This window comes from Oculina patagonica, chromosome 4 (genome assembly GCF_052425735.1).
Source record: "Oculina patagonica isolate OP01 chromosome 4, crgOcupat, whole genome shotgun sequence".
Classification (NCBI taxonomy): domain Eukaryota; kingdom Metazoa; phylum Cnidaria; class Anthozoa; order Scleractinia; family Oculinidae; genus Oculina; species Oculina patagonica.
The window spans coordinates 18,471,348-18,480,772 of record NC_135761.1 but is presented as its reverse complement, the minus strand read 5'-3'; the positions used below and the strand labels follow the sequence as shown (position 1 = coordinate 18,480,772).

Sequence of the window (9,425 nt, the reverse complement as noted above, 5' to 3'; positions counted from 1 at the left end):
TTAGAGACTTAAATCGATATCTTTTGACCCTTAGGGAAAAAGAAATAATGTAAAAACGGTTATGATAGACGCCTGTAGTGATTAGAAGAGAGAACGATAATTTTGTGTATTTTGTGCGTTGCTTGTGTGACATTTCTTCTGCGTCTTGCTGATGGGCGTTTTAAGCCACGATTGGAAAAAATAAGAAGCATGTAGTATATTTATGTATACATCGCCAATTGTGAAACAACCTTTAACCAGTTTTATGGAAAAATGTTTTAGCAGAATAACCCAAAAGATTAGCACGAAAATTTTAGTTTAGATATGCACGAAAAAAAAGTAAACGAATAAATCTATTCGAATTCGATACCCATAGAAAGACGTTTTTACAATAAAGGCGAAAATTTACAAAATGTTTATGAACCGAACCTCGCCCCTTAAAACTGTCATTTTTTTTATTTTTTTTCCCTGAGTTCAGCCTAATGATGCATGTTTGTTAGGTGCGTCAGTATAAACATGTGTGGAAATTTCATTTATTTTTATGTTTTTGAATATTTTTTAAAAGAAGAAAAAATGTGGAATACTTAGGATCGTCACTGTAATAGTTAACAGAAAAAACTGCAACTGAACGAATTTGTAAAAAAAAAGGACTTTTCCAAGTGACTCTCCACACCAAGTTTTGTGTTGAACTGAAGATTTCTTCGCTAAAACGTTGCTGTTAAGATGTGTTAATCATTTACCTACCAAGTCGTCCAAGAAAGTTAAATGGTAAAAAGAAAGATAGGATCAAAATTTTCAATTTGGCACACAAAAACAGTTACACACTTAATGGGCAACGTCTCCAATACGTACCTCTCGCTGTTCAACAGTGAATGAACTTCTCTTTGAACGCCGATCAATATTTTACGCAGGAAATTTGTTTAGTCATGTTAATTTATTAATTTGTTTGCCATGTTATATCAATTTGCACTTAGCGTATTTACTGAGATATAATTACGTGTGAGTGGGATTCTGCCCTAATAAACACACGCAACTGCCCACTTCAGATCTAGTGAGTAATGTTATTTTTTTCAGTTTTCTTCTTTGTTTAAATGCTCACTCTGCACTAAAGAGTCATTTTTGCGTGGGTTCATCGGATAAGCAAAAAAAAAAAATAAATAAAAGAACTTTGCCTTCTATGAAGAAGAAAAAAAACATTTCGTAACTTGCACAATTCTTAAGCTGACAGAAATTATTTGTGACAACTATGAGAACATGGCGCCTGTGTTTATAGATCAAGATTAAACCTGAATAAATGCTTTTAACGATGAACTTCAAAACTAGGTTGTGTTTATAAACCTGTATCACGATACGCGGTCAAAACATTTTTAAACCAGACAAACTAACTTATGTTTTGCTAACTCACTTTTAAGAAGCTGAAGAAATAAAACTTAAAGGAAACTTTTTCAGAACTCTTTAACAAGACTATTATCAGATAACATACACGTATGCATATAACTTTTTTTTCTGATTAACAGGGATTGCTTTGTAGAATGGTTTGCTCATATAATTTATCAAAATGTTATTTACCAACTTAATCGATGAAGTTCGTGAGTTCAGCTGCAAGTAGCTAGTCATGCAACATGTTTCTTTTTTCCTGACTACATGTGAGTGAGCACGTCCGCACTTGATAATTGATTCAATGGGAATAAAAATAATACAAAACCTGTAGTTTTAACCCTTTAGAAAGAGTTTTACTGGTTATTTCTTCACTAGAAAAGTAAAATTAGATGCTGGGAAGCCTAATTAACAATCAGTAAAAGTTCAAGTTTCAAATGATTTCATCATTTCTAGGAACATCGATGAGAGCTGGCGAGTGGCGATGCACGCACTGACTTCTTAGTGTTGTAAATAACTTGATTATCGACCGGGAGTGCGTATATATATCGAACACATAATACAGTAAATGTTTTGTTTCTGGAAACATAGTACAAATTTTAAAAACATGCATCTAGGAAGGGTTTCTTTCTTGTTTGGATCCCCACTCGCTGTCATCAGGACAGTTTGAGCTACAGGTACTTCTTTTGTTCTCCGCTTGTTTTTCCTCTTCCTCTGTTCGTGTGAATGTGTTAAATGGGATGAAGTCTTCAATTTTTTATATGTTTACTTCGATCCACGGTGGACTTCACTTAGGTATATCTAAGACTGAGTGTCATTCCTCCTCCATATCCCAAAACAACAGTGTCTTAAAGGAAAAATGTAGAAGAGTATTTTATGTATAATATTTGTTAAAGAATGATTCAAACACTCGTGAATTATATGAATAGACAAAAGACGTGAAAAGTTTTATTATCGTAAATCAACAAATGCAATTTGAAGCGACAGAATTCAAAACTACAAAATGTGTTTCCCCAGTTTGCTCTTTGGTCTCTTTTTAAGGCATATGCTTGACTAAAACCTGATTCTTTGGTAATACATAAGTGGATTATGACTCCAGAAGACGAATTTATTTCTTAGAAAGGCCACAATACTTATGTGTTTACTTGCAACGCATTTATCCAAAATGTTACTTACGTTAAGGAGGCTCGATGTAGTTTTTTTAGACTAAGGGTGGTTGTTTTGAAAATTAAAATTACCTAGAAAGCCAATGTTCGATTTTTGCCAAAATACACCATAATGATCAGATGTGACCAAATTTTAATTTTTTACCCGTCACTTAGTCACAACGGTTACCATAGCAACGATTGACGTTTTCTTTTGTTCTCAAACAAGCTTGATTTTCTCGAAATCTAGACTGACACTTGGTGTTTATTTTTTGATATGTTAAAGTTTAGTAGATTGACTAACTGTTGACGAAATTTTAGAAAAATCTGTAAGAGCGTTTTCAAGTAAATAAAGAATGAATTTTTCAGAAAAACACCGTTTTAATATAAAATAGGCGCCTTAAAATTGTTTCGTATTATTTGAGCACAGTTTCTCTCACTGAAATATAAATACTTACACCATCAAAGATCATTAACTAAAAGCGAAAGACTTTTTGCTTTAACTTGTTAAAATATATCGACTGCTGATTGTAAGAAATTATAAGAAAATACCAAAAACTTCATTCTTGATTTGCTCTAAAACGCTCTAACAGATTTTCCTAAAATTTTGAGGACAGGTAGTAAATCTACTGTACTTGAACATATCAAAAAATGAATACCAAGTGTCAGTCTAGATTTCGAGAAAACCAAGCTTGTTTGAGAACAAAAGAAAACGTCAATGGTTGCTATGGTAACCTTTGTGACAAAGTGACGAGTAAAAAGTTAAAATTTGGTCATATTTGATCATTATGGTGTATTTTGGCAAAAATCGAACATTGGCTTCCTAGATAATTTTAATTTTCAAAACAACCACCCTTCGGCTAAAAAAACTACATCGAGCCTCCTTAAGCTTAGGTCGCTTGCGGGCAGGAAATTCCGTGATTTCGCAGAATAATGCTTGATAGCAACATGTTTCTTTCACCTTAACAATAAAACGAAGAATTTTGAGATTTCTTGTACCGATTAAATATATTTTTAGTTTAGAAAACGAGACAGTTTTGATTACGCCACACAAAAAGCCAGTTGATCGTCTCATAGGGATTTGCGATTGGCAAGTAAAACAGTTCAGGCTCGTTATATAGAATTGGCCTTTTTGGAACTTTTACGTCTAATATCGTGATTCAACGCGATCAGCAAACTGCTATTTTTTACCACTTTAAAAACACGGATTCGGGGTAAATATATTTGGATAACATGCCGATTATTCCACTTATTGCTGCTTCCAGCTGAGTCATTTGATATTTAGTCTTTTTGATCTGGGTGAGTTACGTATTGGTTTTTTGGTCCCATCATCAAAACTCATTATTCTTAATTTTTTGAGGCATCATTTGCAAAATTAACTGATTTCTGGTACTGGGATCATTTGCAGTCCAATTTCAGGTGCATTTGCAGGGCCTTTACAGATATCGTGAATCGTGATCGAACTTGAAAAGTAAACTGCCATTTTTTGACAACCTTGAGAACATGGCGTATGTGTACATAAATTTGGATAATAACCGATTATCCCATTTATTGCTGTATTTACAGACATAATTCCACATTGTCTTGTTCAATCTGCAAAGTTTGTTTTCGGTCCCGTAAAAGCAAATGGACCTTAAGTGATCTTTTATAATTCTTTCTGTTATTGCCTGTGGAGAATGAAGAATTTCCATATCTGGGCAACAAATTGATGCGTCTGAGTATCGCTAAATAATTAATTAAAATTGGACCTACTCGGAACATGCCTCCGTGAAAAAAGTTAAATGAGTATCTCCTTCGAACAAGTTTAATTGTAAACATAAGAATGTAAGTCTAGTTTTCAATTTATTGTTATTGCTTTTCCCTTTTTTATAAAATAGAGCAAATAAGAAAAAGTTATTGGTTCGTTTGCAAATGACTTCATGAAGTTACTGCTGCGCAGCGAGGCGAAGCAGCTTATAACTAGTAATAGTTCTCACTATAAAGCTGCCCCCGCCTTTTTATAATTTGTTTTACAGCAATAATCTAGGATTAGTGGAGTCTTTATGTCGCCTTTATTGATGCCGATGGACTACAGGCTTCTTTTTTTACTGTGCCATGTACATCATGACATTGTTTGCTGCGGAATTTCTTGTTGTGTGACACCGTTGCGTCCTAAAAATATTAATTCACAAGTTCAAGTCGAATATATTACCTAGCGCGCGGAAATATTAACCTAGCGGAAATAACACATAACACATTATTTGTGGTGACAACACGCAAGCTTATTTCCGGGCTTATAACATTCAAAATTAACTTTAATACTAACAATAATTTCCAGACCAAAAAGCCTAAAAATTCCGCGAGTAACAAACGCTATATGGCACAGTTCAAGGATTCGAGAAAACAATTTTTGATCCTTATTCAACCCACTCTTTGGATCAAATAATCTGACAGTTTGTTAGCGAAACGAATTACCTTGTATTACATTTTTGTTTATTACTCGTTGTAAGATGTATACGATACAAACCCCCGAAAGCAAACGTTGACGCTCGAACCAGCTCTTGGAACACACGTAGCCAAGAACACGAAACCAATTGCTCGAAATCTTTCGACGTATTACTAACTGCTTCAAATATCACTTAAAGCAGAGAAACCGCTCGAACAAATCTGTGAACACGCGTAAACCAAAACCGGAAAACGAAATGCTGCTAGAAGATGGCGAAGCTCGAAGGTGACGAAACGCGACCTCATGGTTGCAAGTACCCGACACCACCGTGCGCGCTTGCTAAAATATTACCCGAGACGACCGTGCGCGCCTAGTTTTGTCAAATCGAGAACGCTTCGCCCATTACAAACACATTTCTTACTTTTTCAACAAACATTCTTTGTCCTTGTATGTATACACCCGGGGACTCCTAGGGTGCCTCCTCGGGTTTTGACCTCTAGGCCAAAACCCTGCGGGGGCAATTACTAATCCATATGTGTACGCATGCGCGAGAGTTTTATAATTACCGGTAAGCTGTTTTCGCTCCGGGAAATCCTCCGGGCTTGTTTTCGCACGCGATCCGCCTCGTTTCCAGCGTTTTCACGAACGGCCGTTTTATATGGCATCCTGGCGATAAACTTGCATGAGAGAATCCCTCGGCGTTGTACGCCAACAATGAAATATTTATGTCAAATCGTGGAGGTAGAAATATAGACTACATTTCATTTTATTGTATGTGTTCGGCAGCTTTGATTCGGAGCAGTTGTTAAGCAATTCACGAATAAATATTGACTGCGTTCTTGGACTTATCGGTTGTTATGAATGTGAATTGCTATTGTTTTATTAATTAAGGAGAAGGCACTCTTAATTCGAGTATGACCGGTTCCAATCTTCGGAATTAAACTTTACTAATTATCTAATCATTCATTTCGCTGTAGTGAGTGCTACGTTGATTAGTTACTGTTTCGTTTTGTGACTGGTCATCACCCAAGTCTGGTTAATAACTTGATTATCAATGGCATTTCACTTGACAGCAAGTCGCAGTTTTGGTCGATGTTTATTACAACTCGTTATGTCAGTGTTTACATGCATGTCTTTCCTCTGTTGATTCTACCTGTTTCGATCCTTTATCACCTCACAAATTATTCACCATTAGCGTAGACGTTGCTACCTTGACTAGCTTGTTCATTCTTTACAATTTTAGTTTCAGTTGTTTACCTTTATTCCACTGTCCGCCATTATTACGTCGTGTCGCCTATTGACGTAACATCAGCCATCGAATGCGTGGAAGAGACTAACAAAGCGTCTTTCGAGGAATGCGTGATTTTTTTTATCATATTTTTTTTATCACAGCGACTTGTTTTGAAGCAGTACACACGGAGCGACTTGTCGCAGCGACCTGTCGCCTAGTGTGTCCCGGTTCCAGTCCAGTAAACATGGAGGGCTGTGTCAGAAGAGTTCTTTGTGAACATACCACTATTTTACCTCTTTCAAAGGAAAAATCTCCTAGGCAGAGTTTTGGAGTTTCTTAGTATAAAACGGCAACTTTGATTGAAACTGAAATGGGATATACAAGAAATCAACTTGAGGTCTATTAGCCCGATATTTCGGTTTTCGAAACAAACCTACTAAGGGCCTCTTCATATGATCCCGGTTGACCGGGCTGGCCCAGTTACCGAGATCTCGGCTCACTCCTATTTTCTTGTAAAATTTTGGATGTGTTCATATGAGAAGGTGGGCCAGCCTGGTTACCGATATCTCGGTTTCTGCAACCGAGATCTCGACAACCGGGAAGAATATTTTCCCATATGAACGCTCCAGCCCGGTCGCCGGGACGCAACTTTTTTTGAGAAAATAGCTTCCCTTCTGAAAGGGGAGGAATGTAGTAATATGATACTCGGTTATGCAATCTAATAAGAGATCACATGATTATTGTAAAGCAGAGCACATGGTCTGATAATATAGCGAGTTGGAATTATCTGTGTCTTCACTGATGTCTTTCTAGTAAGCTTACAGTAAGCCCTTTAAAGAACCCTACAGGTCACTACACCTTGTATCTATTTCCACTTCAGAAATATGCGAATTAGCTTTATTAATAAAGTTATATGGGTCAATAAAGCTACGATAGTCGCGAAAGATGCAACTTTATGTGTCGCCATTTTGCCTTTGTTTCTTGAATTTTATCCCCGTCAACCGGGCTAAAATTTTCCATATGAACAGAGGTCAAAATCCGTCCTGGTAACTGAGACAGCTCGTAAACCGGGCTCATGTGAAGAGGCCCTAAGACGACCAGACAGAAAACGATAGGCTAAAACAAGCTAGATTAAATGCCACTTATTAAGTTCATCGCGTCTATTAATGCCATGAAATAGAAGAATTCGAAGGATTTTGATAAGCTGATGGTGATTTAGAATGGAGCGGCGATTTTCACCAAAGCGTTCATTGAGTTGGCGTGTACTGTTTTGCGCATTCTTTATATATTTAATAAGATAGGTAGTTTATGTAGATTTACAATTTTAAGTGTTATTATTAGATTTTTTAAAGTTCCTCAAGTTTTGTCCTTTTGATCCTCTATTTCTTCAACAAAGTTATATCCGGTAAAGCAAAACAAAATTCTGTTTCAGTAAAAGCAGTTGCATCATGCACAAAATGGCTACCTTGATCAGACCACGATCTTTTTCATCAACAGGTCTTTCCATGCGCACTCTTTCCAGTTCTTGTAAGACATCATACCTGGAGTCCCGGGGATTCCACTTGTCCCAGTCTCTCCGCGCTCTCCTTTTTGTCCGCTCGGACCCTGGATACCAGGTTCTCCCTTTGGTCCTTGCAATCCTGGAGGTCCCATTGGTCCACTCATTCCCGGAGTTCCCTGATTTTCGTCACGACCATCACGTCCATCCCGTCCGGGTGTCCCTGGGGAACCAGGCTTGCCATGTGTACCGGGTTGACATGCACAACAGAAGGGTGATCACTGATTGGTCAAACAAGAGATTGACCATTCAACTACAAAAAAACAGTTATCTGTTCTGTCGGGTAACCAATACTGTGCCGGCTTGTAATAAGGTGTCCTCTTAAGAAAGTCTGCCCTCTTGTAGGACGATTCACTTAAGGCTCAAGGGGTAAGGCTCAAGGCTTTAGGGGTAAAACCGCTCAAGTTTGAGAATCCTGTTTCATACAAATTAATTTTTTGTAAAAGTCGTGCACGCGGTTATTAAAGTTGAAAACAATAACTGTGAATAAAGAGGGCACGAAATCGGCAAAAAATAGTACATTGGAGGCCCAATTTTATTGCCTTTAATGTTTTGAAAGTTGAAAGAAATACCTGTGAATAATGAGGACACAAAATCCACAAAAAAATAGTACATTGGAGGCCAAGTTTTAATACCTTAAATGCTTTCAATAAGCTTGCAACTTGCAAGTCATATCAATTGATGACAAATCTCAAGATCACCAAATTTTTAAAAAAAATTCATTAAGCGGTTTCCAATTTATTATCATTTTTGCAGGCATAGACCAAATAATATACAAAAATGGCAACAAGTGCACCGGAACGCACGCTCATCAAATTCGTTTTCCTGCTCTCATAGAAATTGTTCAAAATTTGCTAACATCGGGGCGGCTATGCGCGTGGTACAAGCTCCTTTGAGCAATTTCCGAAAAAAGCTCCTGGTGCCGAGGAATACAAGCGAAAGTAAAAAACGTAATGACGTCATTTCGTCGCTATGGCATCTCCGATGACAATATAACACTGGTCATAAAAAATACTCTTTATCTAATACAGCTGTGGTGATCGTTTTTCCATAGCATTGTTAATGACGACGTATCTAATTCTCAAACTTGAGCGGTGTTACCCCTAAAAAATCCAGTTGAGCCACTTTAAGATACAAAGTTTGTTTAATAAGTAAATCTACACCGGTGATTCCCGAAAACAACGTTACATAACACAGTGTTTTTAGCCTTTCTGGCATTATTTGAGGATCTCATGGGCATACAATAAAATATATTTCTCAGCGAATTCGCAGAAAACTGGCCAGCAACCTTGACTTGTGGGGGGCTTGACGTCAAGGATGGTGTGGTGACCTTGGCCAGGCTTACGGTCTATCCACTGGTACCCGGCTGGGGAGTAGCCCTCAAAAGCTAGGGGGAGGGGAGGGTGTCAATTTTAACTGCTTGGCCTAGCTAGGTTCTGGGTCCTTTGAGCATGTTTGTGTGGATTGTGTAGTCTGTAAATATTTTGATTCAGAATGACACCGGTCGAGATTCTTGGAAAATCGCTCAGATATATAAGATACCAATACTGAAAAATCAAATTACATCATGAAAAAAACACTATCACACACGGGATTTGCTAAGGTCATGAGCTCGCTTCTAAATTGGAGACTGTTTTTATTTGTTTCTCTCAGTCTTTCCAAAGAAAATGTGCTGTGATTTTTTAATTTGTTTCTTTTATATCTGACGTA

General features: G+C 37.2%; 1 protein-coding gene across 1 annotated transcript in view; it reads right to left on the bottom strand.

The window, feature by feature from the left end:
- LOC144651817 (collagen triple helix repeat-containing protein 1-like) overlaps positions 1 to 9,425 on the bottom strand; it is a 75,758-nt gene that overhangs the window by 41,384 nt on the left and 24,949 nt on the right. The gene's annotated exons all lie outside the window — the stretch shown is intronic.